This window comes from Monodelphis domestica, chromosome 8 (genome assembly GCF_027887165.1).
Source record: "Monodelphis domestica isolate mMonDom1 chromosome 8, mMonDom1.pri, whole genome shotgun sequence".
NCBI lineage: Eukaryota > Metazoa > Chordata > Mammalia > Didelphimorphia > Didelphidae > Monodelphis > Monodelphis domestica.
In genome coordinates, this window is record NC_077234.1 from 83,811,342 (window position 1) to 83,825,242 (window position 13,901).

Below are 13,901 nucleotides of genomic sequence, written 5' to 3' on the forward strand. Positions count from 1 at the left end.
CCCCTGGGTCCAGGTAGGGTACCCTTTGCAAGAATGCAAGACTCCAAAACTTAGCTTAAAAATAAAAAGAGAAATTTTTTCTTTTTCTTTTTCTTTTTTTACTATTTTGAATTAATTTATTTAGTCAATTTAGAACATTATTCCTTGGTTCCAAGAATCACATTATATCCCTCCCTCTCCTGCCCCTACCCTTCCTGCAGCCCATATGCAATTTCATTGGGTATTACATGTGTCCAAAAAGAGAAATTTATTAATTTAGGAGGTAATGTTGAATCTGGCCAGGAGGACAGCATAGATGGAAAGCTGCCTCCCAGAAGATATCATTTCTGGGGTCTTCATACTTTTTACAACAGACAAGTACATGACTTCAGCGTGGTATGCACTCGGGAACAAGGGGGGAGGAGGTTGGTCAGCCTGAAGACCTAGGGGGCGACAGATAGATATCTTGGGTATAACCCAATGGTATCAAGGCATAGCCTGGAGTTGTATCTCTGAGTCCAGCTCAAAACCTAAAGGACACTCCAAAGAGTATAATCCTCTCAGGGGACTTTCCCTTTGATGTAGCAGGGTCTTATCAGGAGTTATGGGATGTTTTAGGGTTAGTAGTCACTAGGATGTAAGGAAGCAAAGGAATTTCCCTTACAAACACTTTTGTAATTTGGGGGATACAACATCCCATGCCAGTTCCTTAATTCTGCCCATATAAGATGTATATGCCCACGTGGCATGCCTAAATCTATCAAAAGAAGATTCAATGCTCTTACGGCAAGCCATCACACACATAACACAGAGCAACCCAGATTCTGGAAAAACTGTCTCCAGGAAAAACACCAAGAATGGGAATTTCCACGGAACTACATAAAGAACTTGAGGTCTTATATATACTTTAGGAAGTATAGGATAGGAAGGACAACTGATTGACTTTCCTAGAGGCGAGAGAAAGACTTGGAAGCCACTAAAACCATAAGAGGAACGAAGAAGACACATCTACTAATCCTCTCTAAGGTGATCCCTGGGGTGCTTGAGGGTTTCATAAAACAGGGTTGTCATGCCCATTAAACAATGTTTGTTGTGTGTTTTTTTTTTCATTTACACGCAGAACCCTTTTTGACACTTTTTTTTTACATCATTCTATCATTTTCACGGGAATCTGTTTGGCTAGAAACCTGGGTAACCTTCATTTTCAAACTTCTACTTATTTGCGTAAATCTCCCTACTGGACTATTCGCTCCTCGAAGGCAAGAAAAGCCTCTCGTGGTGGCCTGGAATCTTGTAGATTCTGCCAGTTGAGTACAATCTCGGTAACAAACTACCGGAAAGGCTTCAAGTTCAATCCCAGCGATGGAGCCTTAAGTATTAAAATCTTATTAGGGTAATTTATTTTTCAACTTCCCAAGACCATCTAAGAAGGCTAGGGGCGCCAGGATTATTAAAGCGAATACCTAAGTTGAACCAGAGAGGAGCCCGGCAAGGACTGGCTTTGTGCCAGGGCATCCCCAGACACTGAGGATGCCGCATTCAGCAGGAGGCATAGTTGTGGTTTCCCGCTCGCGCCTCATCGGACAAGCCCTGGAGGAAACATATAAACAGCTCCAAAGGGCCACACCTTCCTGGCTTCTTCCTCTGGCAAGGCGAAGGAAGAGGGGGATGAGAAGGATTGAGACCTGGGTTTCTTTCTTTCTTTCTTTCTTTCTTTTTTTTTTTTTGGTGCCTCCTGCAGGCCTGGAACCTTGTTTGTCAGAGTCTCTGTTTCCCGAGGTTGCTGTAGGGAAGGGTTTAAGAGGGGGACCGAGGCAGGCAGATTGTAAACAGAGAGCCGAGGTTCCGAGAGAGGCGCCGGCTCCGAGCTGTCATCGCGGCCGGACGAGGAGGACAAGCGTCGAGGAGGGCTGGCGGCGAGCCCTGCCTCACCTGCGCGCCGGTGCTGGTGCCGGCGGGGTTGGGGGTGGGGTGAGTACCTGCCCCTAGCTTGGGACCCTCGCGTGGGCTGGTCCGGGTGGGGCTGGGGAGTGGGGTTCCGCCGGGGAGGCCCCTTGTGCTCCCAGGGCGACCAAGGGCCGGGGTCTGGACTGGACCGTCGAGGCAGCCTGGTTGGGGTAGGGGAGGGAGGGGCGGAGCTGGCCCGCGCTGTCCTGGAAGGGCTAGAAGATAATGTTGGGGGTAGGGAGATCCGGCTTCCTGAGACAGAGGCGACCTCGGGGTCCGAGAGGACCCCAGACCGCAGCCCAGACAAAGAGCCCTACGGGGCGGAGGAGGGCAGGCAGAGCCAACCTTTCTCTTCTGTCAGTCAGCTTGTGGGCTTGTGGGATCGGGGTTTGAGAGGATAAGGGGTGATCCTTCTGTGACAGGCCTGGGGGAGCTGGGGTAGAAGGTACTTGTGAGTGTTCAAGAGGGACCCAAGTTTGAGTCAGGCAGTTGTCTGCCTTTTGGGACTGTGCTAAAAGGGTCAGAGAGGGGACCAGGCTTTTGAGGAAACAATTTATTTTAAAAAGTATTTTTATATTCATAGCGGTTCATATATTTGTATATTGTATGCATAAAAAGTTTTAATTTTTGAAAACTATAAATTATAAGCTAAGTATGTATATCTGCAAATGTATATATTATATATAATTTATAAGATGTCCATGTATATAGTTACAAATGTTAATGTATATGTATACTTGTGGATGTAATAGATGTATACTTATATGCAAAATAGTTTCCAAGATATTTTTGTCTATTTACAAATATGTAAACAGATGTAAATTTTGCAATGTAAGATTATATATTATAAATGCATACATATGTATACTTACATATTGCTAAATTATATTGTAAGCCACAAGGATGATATCAGTCCATAGGCTTCAGGAAATGCCTGGATCAAAATATGAACTGGGCATAACTCCTGGTAGTTTATGTCATATGTCTGATTAGTCACTATTAACTAGCTGCATTAGCATAAATGTAGATTGAGTGAAATGCATTGAGAAGCATTATGGTATTTGGAGACATGTTGGTATTTACGGAGCTGACTTTTTATTTTAAAAGTCATATACACCGCCTTAATAAAATATTTATTTCAAATTAGCCTTTGTGAAGATATAATTGCTGGAAGTCTTCAGAGGATTGTATTGAAGGCCTTAGAGTAACAGAATTCTTTACTGTGTTTTAGATTTTCATTAAAGTTCTTAATTTTGATAACTCAGATTAGTCTTCATTTTCATAGCTGTACATGTACATATTTACCAATGATCAAATATTCCAGATTAAGATTGTTGCTTGCGCTATAAACTGACCAGTTTCATGAGTGAGGCTTCAAGGCTCAGTGGAAAGAGCATTGAGCTGAGTCTCTGGACCAATTTTTTAATCCTGGCACAGCCACTTACCACCCATGTGACCTTGGGCCAAATCTCTTAATCTCTCCACTCTACATAACTTTATCTGGGAAATGAATTATGTATTACTGGGGTAGATGATTTCTGAGGTCCTTTCTTGTTCTAGATTTGTGCTGAATAATCAGGATCTGCCAACAAACTTTTAAGTACTGATTTGATTCTTGTGATACTCCTTTCCAATTCAATGTATATTTCCTGGGAAGGTAGTAGTAGTCTCTCGGAAGCCGAGAATGACTATTGTCTTTGTGCATTATCATCTATTGATGTATCCTCATGTGGCTTGAAGATTAAAGGGGAGGACACCTCAGTGCAACTCAGTATCTTCCTTCTTGGTGACCAGCTAAGGGTGAGATCACTTCCTCAAAGAAGAATGGAAAGATTCCATCATTTCAGGCCAATAGTTTTTCAGAGAAGAGATTTACTTCTGTGGCTTTTTCATTTTCTCTTTTGCTCCTCTACATTTTCCATACTCTACCATCCTACAAACCCAGATTTTGCACTGAAAAAGTTCAGATGGTACCTTAAATACCCTGTGGTTTTCATCTAGACCCATCTGTGGCCCTCATCTAGACCCTGTGGCAAGCAGTGACAGAGGGATGCACTTATTTGCCTAAAAGACCTTTATTTTTCTTTTCATCTTAGAGTAGATGTATTATTTGACTCATAAATAATAACTCCATTATTGCTTGGAGCCATGGAATTTCCAAAGCAGTTAGATACAAATATTTCTGGAGGAGAACAAGACAAGCTAAATAATGTGGTAAAATGAATGCTGGTTCAGCACATAAAAATGAACAGTTAAAACAAACTCCATTCATTACTTTTTTGTTGTTTTCAGTTGACTTTTTCAGATATGGAGAAGCTCTCATTTTTGGGGAATTGACACAATATGATTTAAAAATGCAATTAATTGAGCTGTCATGTAATTTCTTTTAAGAGCTACAGAAATCATAAGCCCAAACTAATGACAAAAATAGGTCCATAATTTTAATTATTAAGAAGTGCTTTTTAGCTAACATTTCATTATATGGTCTCTCCCATTAAAAATCTGTGAAATTTAGTAAGCACTAAGTGGAGATTTGTAGTTATCTAGTTAATTTGAGCCATGTGGTTAGACCAACTATATATCCTTTAAGTCAAAAGAAAATTTACTTGTTGGGCAGGGGCATAAAATTAACCATTTGATTTCTTACTCAGGGTTACATAGGAAGGGGCTGAGGCCTGATTTGAACCCTTGTCCTATCAACTCCAGGCCTGGCTCTCTCTCCACTAAGTCACCTAGCTGCCCCTAGAAACAAATGTTTTTGCAAATGTCTCATCTAATAATTAAATAGGAAAATCCTGCTTTGTGGAACTCTTAGAGAATCATGGGAGGAGGGGGTGACATTATGAAGAAGTTTCCCACTTCTCATATAGAAAAAATATTCACATTTGGATGTATTGTATGTAGTGACCCTTTACCTCCCTTTTTCTTCCTTATTTCAGTTATACTCCATTACACTGACTTCGTGCTATGGTAGAGCCAATTTTTGTTCTTGTTCAAAAGACAAGGTAGACTGAGACAGGTGAAACATTGTCTTTGCTCTCAAAAATAAGCACCAAGCAGAGTAATATCCTAGAGATAATTCTCTAATATTTATCCAGCTGAATGAAACATGGAGTTTAGAAAATTTTCTTTTCATCAGACAAACCAGGTCTACCTAGAGCAAAGGATCATGAAAGTAAATTATAGAGATTTTTTTTCATGGTATGGCAGTGCTGCTTTTGTTCAAATAAATAATGGTTAACTCTGTGATGAGAAACTTTTATCAGAATATTGAAAACCAGAGTGGAGAAATATCTCATTATTATTTATAAGTAGTATAATTCTCTAAGTTATAAAAATCACTTACTAGCAAGATCCAAAAGAAAAGTGCATAGGTATTCTTTTTTAACTCTTCAGTAGACTTTACACAAACTTAAAATTTTACTCAGAAATGCAGACTTTGAGAATTTCTTTTTAAGCCTCAATATGAGTTAAACCTAATAAATATTGTCATTTTTATCATTTGCCTGAAAAGACAGTTGAGAGGTTAGTTTTGCCAAATATTGTACTCTTTACAGTTAGGAAAACAATGTAAAAATAAGAAGCTCTATAATATTTATGTGTTTTCAAAGGCCTTTTCACTAACTAGAAAAGGAGATAGGTCAATAGACTCAAGAGTTGCACTCTAACAAAATCTTTAAGAAAAGTTTTTTTTTTCCTAGTGAGTTGAACACATTATTTATCTTCAAAAGCTAAAATTCTTTGAAGTTTCCCAAATGACATGTTCTCTGTCTACTTAAATCATTATCTTAACTGATCATTTGTTTTTCTCTCTTTAGCTTTTTATCTTCCCTTTATCTATAATGGCTGCATAATTATGGACCAACAGATGGCCAATTTCATGTGCAGCTCAAGGCTAATGCCTAGGTGACCTAATTGTTCCATGTTCACAATCCAACTAACATCAGGATTATCTGAGGAATTTGAGAAATTCCATTTATTTATTTATTTAATAAAGACCCTTACCTTCTGTCTTGGAATCAATGCTGTGTATTGGTTCCAAAGCAGAAGAGTGGTAAGGGCTAGGCAATGAGGGTTAAGTGACTTGCCCAGGGTCACACAGCTGGGAAGTGCCTGAAACCAGATTTGAACCTATGATCACCTATCTTTAGGCCTGGCTCTCAATCCACTGACCTACCCAGCTGCCTCCACTTTGAGGAGTTTTAGAAGGTGATTAAACCTTTGAGGTCAAGGATGAATAAGTTTCTAGATGTTCTGTAAATTATTCCTTTTCTACTAAATAGTACCAAATTATCATGAAAAAGTTTATATTTACTCTGGTTTTATTGTCTCGGTAGGGATATTAGATGATGATTTGTTGGTTTGGATAAAGCCTTATACCAATACTACTGTTGGGGGAATTGAGGTGAACCCCTTGGGTTTGGGAAGAGGGGTACCCTTTGCAAGACTCTGAAACTTAGCTTAAAAATGAAAAGAAACATTTATTCATTTAGAAGGTGATATTGAATCGGCCAGGAGGACAGCATAGATGGAAAGCTGCCTCCTAGAGGTGGCTTCAGGGAGGTATGCACTGAGGCATGTGGGGTGGTGGGTGGTGGAAAGGGTGACCCTCATGGTTTGGGGGACAGATAGATGTCTTAGATACCACCTGATGGTAGCAAGGCATAGCCAGGAGGTGGATCTCTAAATCTATCTCAAACCTAAAGGACAATTCAAGGAGGATAATCCTTTTAGGGTCTTATGTTAGTAGTTATCCGATGTTTAGGGTTAGTAGTCACTAGGTTGTAAGGGAACAAAGGAATTTTCCTGCTTACAGTTTAGCCTGAAATACTTCAATAATTTGGGGGTACAATGTCCCATGCTATTATTACTAATAGTAATAGTAGTAGTAGTAGTCACAGCATGACTACATAAAAAAGGCATTGAGCTATGTCTCACTTCCTTTTCTAGGGAGACAATATGAGCAGAAATATAGAATTTTAGATGTGGAAAGTCTTTGAAAAATACAAATCCTTGCCTGCAGCTTGGATCTCCTCTACAACATGCCTGATAAAAGGATCATATAGCTATTTGCTTAGGAACTTCATTGGCAGAATCTGTCTTTGGAGAAACTCATTCTATTTTTAGACAGTTCTAATAATTAAGAAATTCTTCCTTACATTAAATTAAAATCTGCATTTCTGTACCCTCCACTCTTTGGTTCTGGTTCTGCCTGATAGGTTCAAGTAAAGTAAATCTCTTCCACATAATTATTAATTAGTCTGTTATAAGAAATATCCTGGTATCTTCCATCAGGGTCAGAAAAAAGTACCTAACAGGATATTTTTATTGTGAAGAGGTTGAGAGTAGAATATGGTAATGCCTCAAGGGAATAAAAGGGGATGCTATTTCAGAATCTATCCTTTTTTTTGCACTTCAACATTAGCCATGTTGTTTCTCCTTATGGTCTTAACTACAGTTAAGTTGGCACAGTGGATAGAATTTCTGGTCTGGAGATGAGGAGACCCACATTCAAATCCAGATTCAGACATTTAATATTGTGTGACCCTAAACAAGTCACTTAACCTTTCTCTGCCTCAGTTTCCTCAAGTGCAAAATGAGGATCATAATAACACCTCTGGATCCAGTGAGTTAATATTTGTAAAGCACTTAGCCCAGTGCTTGGCACATTATAGGCACTTTAATAATGCTTCTTGCCTTCCTTTCTTCCTTACTTCCACTGAGCAATAATCCCTTTTCTCTATCCTTCATAGGTTTTTTTCACCTTGTGATTATAGGTACATGATTGTAATCTTTTTCTTTCATTTTTGTTAATGTTACTGTATTAGCATTTTTATGTTGTAATGTGGCTCAGATTAATAAAAGTTTTCCTACGAATGCTATGGTAGTCAGGATAGATCAAATGAGCTAATTATAGGTCATCAGGCTGGGTTGGGGGGGGTCAATCAAGAGGACTAATCCATAAGGTACAATAAAGTATAAGGATTAGAAAATTAAGGTTAGACTAAATATAAGAATATGTAGTTGCCAAAATTAATATATCTCAAGTCAAATGACTTTTTAGCAGTATTTATTTATAAAATAGAGGGAAAGAGTGAAAATAGAGAAATAAGAGAGAGGGTAGAGAAGGTATTTATCCTATCACACTAGCTAATTACTCCAGCCAGGTTCTAACCAGGCAGGGCTCGTTAACTCTCCACAGGAGGACCATGAGTCGGAGGGGCCGGTGTTGAATAAAGCAAGTGTTCTAGCCACAAGGCCTCCTCCAAGACAGGGGGCCTCTCCGGAAGCTAGTCCCTTTAGGAGCCAGGAAAGGAGTCAGCCCTTTTCACTCACCCACATAGTAATCCAAAGAGATGATCCAAGAGCAGTCTTACCAGAAGCAGTCCTAGGTCTCAAGCTAAAGCTCCTTCAAGTTTGAAGAAGAAAAAGCTGGTCACAGGAAGTTGCAACTACTTTTAAAGACCCTTTTTTGTGCTATTTCCTGTGCCTTCCTTTCACTTTACAGGGACTAGTCTCAGTTTTAAAGTTTTCTTAGTACTAGTCAGTCATTTTTGAGTTGTCATCCACTTTAGTGGGTTGTGGACCTCCCCTCACTTAAGGAAATGTGGAGGTTTATACACTTCTGGTGATTAAATCTAAAAGTAGGCAGGGGAGAGTTAATCCCATCTTCACAAAAGGTAAATAAAGGACTAAAGATCTGTCTTCAGATTGTAGAAATTGGATTTAGCTCTCCCCTGATTATAACAATGAATGTATTTAGCTTTTCCTTGATTGTGAAGATTGAATTGTAATCCTCTATTTATTGATTTAATCCCCAGAAATATAAGCAGAGTACTTGAAGTTGAGTGGGAAGATCTGCCCATGTTAGATCTGATCACCAAGGGTGTAAATATCCCACTTAATCATGAGGTGGGAGGTCTATGACTCATGTGTGTGATAGTGACTGGTAATGAATTAGAATCAACTAATTGCCTTCTGGGCAGTCCTAGAGCAGAGCATCTTCTGTGATTGGTAGATGTGAAATTTAGGGGAGGTGATACAAGAGAAAAAGAGAGGACCACAGAAGGGATTCATGATGGAAGAAAAGCCTGGAGGACAGACACTTTAGGAGAGACTGGAAGAGGAACTTGACCCTGTAGGAACTCCTGCAGGAGACCTCAGACTGCTTTCTTTTTAGACAGTCACCATTAGTGAGTGAAAGGCTGACTTAGTGACCTGGCCTTTCTGGAGGATCTCAGAGAAGAGTCTTACCTGAAATAGTTTACTAGGCTTCCTCTAGTATGGTATCAAGGAAAACTCACCGCTAAACCTGGACAATAGCAGCCACCACGCTAAGATGCCGAAACACTCAGCAAGCTGCTTCCAGCCACCTCTCCACCGTCAAAGAGGCCAGAGAGAGGAAGTGACGTGAAATATATAGATGGTTTTACATCACTTTCCTGCATCTCACATATACCAATGATATCTTAGGCTTGACTTAGGACAGCCCAGGGGTCTGTCAGTTGTTTCTGATTTGTCATTTTGTCTATCATAGGCCATCCTCCTAAATACTTAATCCTTAAGTATGGGTGTAGACATTCCTGATTTTGGTTAGACTAAGTAGGGTAGAGTAATCTAAAGTTCACAAGAGGAAACTATATATAGAGCCTCTCAGATAAAGGTCTCATATCAAAAACATATAAAGAACTTTGTTAAGTTTATAAAATAAGAGCCATCCTCCAACTGATAAATGGCCAAAAGATATGAAGAGACAATATTCGAATGAAGAAACTAAAACCATACTTGTATACATATATGAAATAATGCTCTAAATCATTACTCATTAGAGAAATGGGAACCAAAACAACTCTGAGATATCATCTTACACCCATTAGATTGATTAAATGACAAAAAAAGCAAAATGACAAATTCTGAAGGAAATGTGGGAACATGAGAACACTAATGCACTCTTGGTGGAGCTGTGAACTGATCTAACTAACCATTATGGAGAGCAATTTGAAATCATACCCAAAGAGTTATAAAACTGTGTATAGTATACTCCTACCTAGCAATATCATTGCTAGATCTGTTTCCCATGGAGATCAGGGAAAAAGGAAAAGAACTCATATATTCCGAAATATTTATAGCAGCTCTTTGTGGCAGCGAAGAATTGGAAATGAGGGGATGTCCATCATTTAGGAAATGGATGAACAAATTGTGATATATGATCATGATGAAATACTGCTATCCATAGGAAATAATGAACATCTGATTTTTAAAAACCTGGAAAGAACTACATGAGACAATAAATGGTGAAATGAGTAGAACCCGGAAAACCTTAATACAGACACTAATTAATGCTGAAAGAATAACCTGAATATTACCTCCAGAAATTGAACAGAAAGGTGAAGTGCAAAAGACTTAGTTTATATGTATATACTTTGATGATATCTTTTGTAACATGGGAAGGGCCTGGGACACTTGTGGACCAGAATTATTCTATAGATATGAAGAAAAGCTAAACATATAGGGGATTTGTGATTTTGTTTTTGTACCATCTTTTTCTTTGTATGTGGAAATATGTGTTTTGTTTGGTTTTGTAAAATTTTGGAATAAAAAAAAAAACAACTAACTCCAGCAATACCTACTTAGGTTTTTATGGTTTACACTATTGCCTTTTCCTGGGCTATCCCAGGATGAAGACAACTTGAGGTTCTTTTTCATTTTTTTGTTGTAGCTTTAATTGCAGCTTTCATTGATTTACTATCAAGACAAAAAGGAAAAGCAGATGACTCTCATATAATTGGGTTATCCAAGTGAACTATTTAAAAAAAATACCTCACCTTCCACCTTAGAATCAATACTAAGTATTGGTTCCAAGATACAAGAGAGGAAAGAGCTAGGCAGTAGGGGTTAAGTGACTTTCCCAGGGCCACACAGGTAGGAAGTGTCTGAGGTCAAATTTGAACCCAAGATCTTGCGTTTCTAGGCCTGGCTCTCAATACACTGAGCTACCCAGCTGCCCCTAAGTAAACATTTTTGATAGAAAGTTCTCTGTCCCTTTTAAAAACAGTACATAACTGAAAATGGACTTCTAACAAAGCAGGTCAGTTTTCTGACCCAACAGTCCCAGGAATATTGCAGTCTTGAATAGTAAGGTAATCAGAGATTTGAATTGTTTTTTTTTTTTACCATTTAATTTGGTTTCAGGGAGAATATTTTTGGAGAACAGATATCCCTCTGATTTTATTGGCAGTAAACAAAGAGATGTTTTAGAGAAGTGTTTTAAATTGATTGCCTGAGATATTTTAAAAAGAACATTCCATTACTGCTATTACAACTGCAGCTTGGGGTCTTCTTCACTGTGTAAATGATAATGTAGCATATAAGCATAAGCTATTATTTAATGAAGAATGTACTACTGAAGTCCCCAAGCCTTTTAAAATGAAGCTTCAAAAATCCAGGGTAAAGGCATGATTAACACCAAATTAGACACTCAACTTCATCACAAGAAGAGATGACCTCATACCCTATCAACTCACTGGATACTTTCAACGACCTTCTGTCCACTTGAAGACTAATTTCTGGTCTTTTGAGCCATGATATCCTTTGGTCAGTTTACTTGTTTTCCCTTCACCCCTAACCTGTTTGCCTATGTGATGAAGGAAAGTTCTCAATTACTTTTACACTCTCTTCATTTTTACCATGTAATTAGTTAGATTAGTGGCTTCATTCACAGATCTCAGGAATAGAGAACAAAACAATTCAAATATTAAAGTAATAAACAAAATTGAATTACTAAAGTAACATTGAATCACCACAGTTAAATAGAATTGACAATTGTAGTAGGTTGATAAATTAAAAAGTGCTTCATCAGTGTTTTATTTTTCTACCTTGTAAGATCTGAAAAGAAAAAGATGGGCAGCACTCTCATTCCACCTACTTTTTTTCTTCATATGTAGTGTATACCAGAATTAAAAAAAATTTTTCCTCATTATTTACTAGGAACAGACATCCATATTAATGAGATTTGGATCTATCATAATCACAACTATTTTAAAGACCCCTAAAGCTCACTAAAGTATATATTTTTATCTGTAGATCTATTTTTATGACCTACAATTCCAGTAAATTCTTTGGTAGTGTTCAAAGAAATATCATTTCTCCTTAAGCTTTTGTGTAATGGCCAAGGGTGGAGAGGGGGAGGGGAACAATGATGATAGTAGGATTTAGTTCTTCAATTTGTGACTTTCAGTGTAAATAATTTCCAATATGGCAACTCCTTCCATTACTTCAAATTGATAGCTTCTCTATAACTTTTATTGGAGAACTGCCTGACTTAGAGAGTAGTGAAGTCATTTTTCCAGAGATACACAATAAGTGAAGTCTTCTTGCCTTCCTATATCCACTTTGGCATTCATATTGTATGAGGATGTTTTCCATTAACTTCCCATGTTGCATACTTAACATGGCATTGTGAAACTTATTGTTCAGATTCTAGAATCAGGGCCAAACTTCAGCAAAATTGTAAAATAACTGACATTTATTTTCAGTTCCCCATATCTCCTCTTTCTTGTTCATTCCCTCTTCTTCTCTCCTGCCATCACCATACATACCCAATACACTTAGGTGGTTCTTCTGTCATATGCTTCTGAAATACTGCTCTCGGTGAACAAGTCCTTTTGCTTCTGTGGGCCTTGGTTTTCTCGTCTGTAAAAGGAGATTAAATTATTAAATTGGAGTTATTTACTATAGGAACTGCAATGAGGGCTGCTTGAGCTTGAGATGTTTAAAAATGAGGAGACAGTTATTTTCTTCTATCTGCTTTCTTTCCTTTATTTGCAGCAAATGCCTTTTCAAATGAGTGTATGATTCCCAGCATCCACACAAGGGAAGAGAAAAGGAATAAACTACATATAAGATGTGTCCAAAAGAGATTTATTAAAGATATTCTTTAGAGCTAACTGGAGATAGAAATGGGGTTTTGTGGGCCTCTCCAGATTGGGGTGATTGTTTGGCAATTCCCAAGGTTGTGGTGATTGTGATGATTCTTTAAAAAATGGCTTCCCAGGTTTGCCTTTTTGTTCAAGAAAAGTCATATTTTTTACTTCTTGTGGTAGAGATGCTCTTTGCCTTTTGGGGATTCCAGATTAGTGATTGTTGGGAGTAATTATCTGCTTCCATATCTATGCTGTGAGTTCTTTTTATGCAGTAATTGGCTGGTGACAATGTTGCTATGATATGGAAATGTTTTCCTAATAATTTAAGGTTAACTAACAAGGAGAATATGGAGGGTCTTATCTATGATGCCAGGTGCCTTTAGGCTTCTTAGACCTAGATGAACATTATTCTTCAAAGTTAAAATTGGGGAAGAGGGCCAGCTAGTTTTAGTGGTGAAAGCAAGAAACAATTAACACATATAGGATACTATATAATTGATCTACCCAGGGAGTTTAGGAGCAGTGCCAGAAGAATGCCCTTGGAATGTTTTCTCAAATGAGAATCAAAAGACTTTTTGGAGGTGCTTGATGTTTTTTTTTTCTTCTTAGTATTCTTCATATGAATACTAACACAAATGCCATATGGGTGGGAGACTATATCCTTCCAATACCAAGGATACTAACAAGAGGGGAAAAGACCTTAAATAGCAATGTAGTGATCTATAAATGTATATATGTGTATTTATTCTGTAACAAACAACACATCAATTTATTTACCTTTTCCAAAGGGGAGATGGCATTTTGAATGACAAAATATTAAGAAGTAAACATTTCACATGTGTAAGTATTTATATTATATATATAATAAGAAGTGTCATAGAAAATCCAAATTGGACACTATGAAATAGTTGAGGCAGTTATAGTTTAACAAGCCCTACGTTTAGATGATTTGAAAATCCCTTAGGGCTTTAAATCTTATAATCCTTTAATCTTAAAGCAAGTTAATTTAATGCAATATTCACTCTAGGAGTATTTATATTTTTAAAAGATATC

General features: G+C 38.0%; 1 protein-coding gene across 1 annotated transcript in view; it reads left to right on the forward strand.

The window, feature by feature from the left end:
- The first annotated feature begins 1,283 nt into the window (after window positions 1-1,283).
- The window catches only part of PLEKHM3 (pleckstrin homology domain containing M3), a 248,881-nt gene continuing 236,263 nt past the window's right edge, over window positions 1,284-13,901 (forward strand). Inside the window, exon 1 of the mRNA XM_001365586.4 lies at window positions 1,284-1,950. The gene's annotated coding sequence lies outside the window, so the exon portion shown is untranslated. The remainder of the gene's footprint in view (window positions 1,951-13,901) is intronic.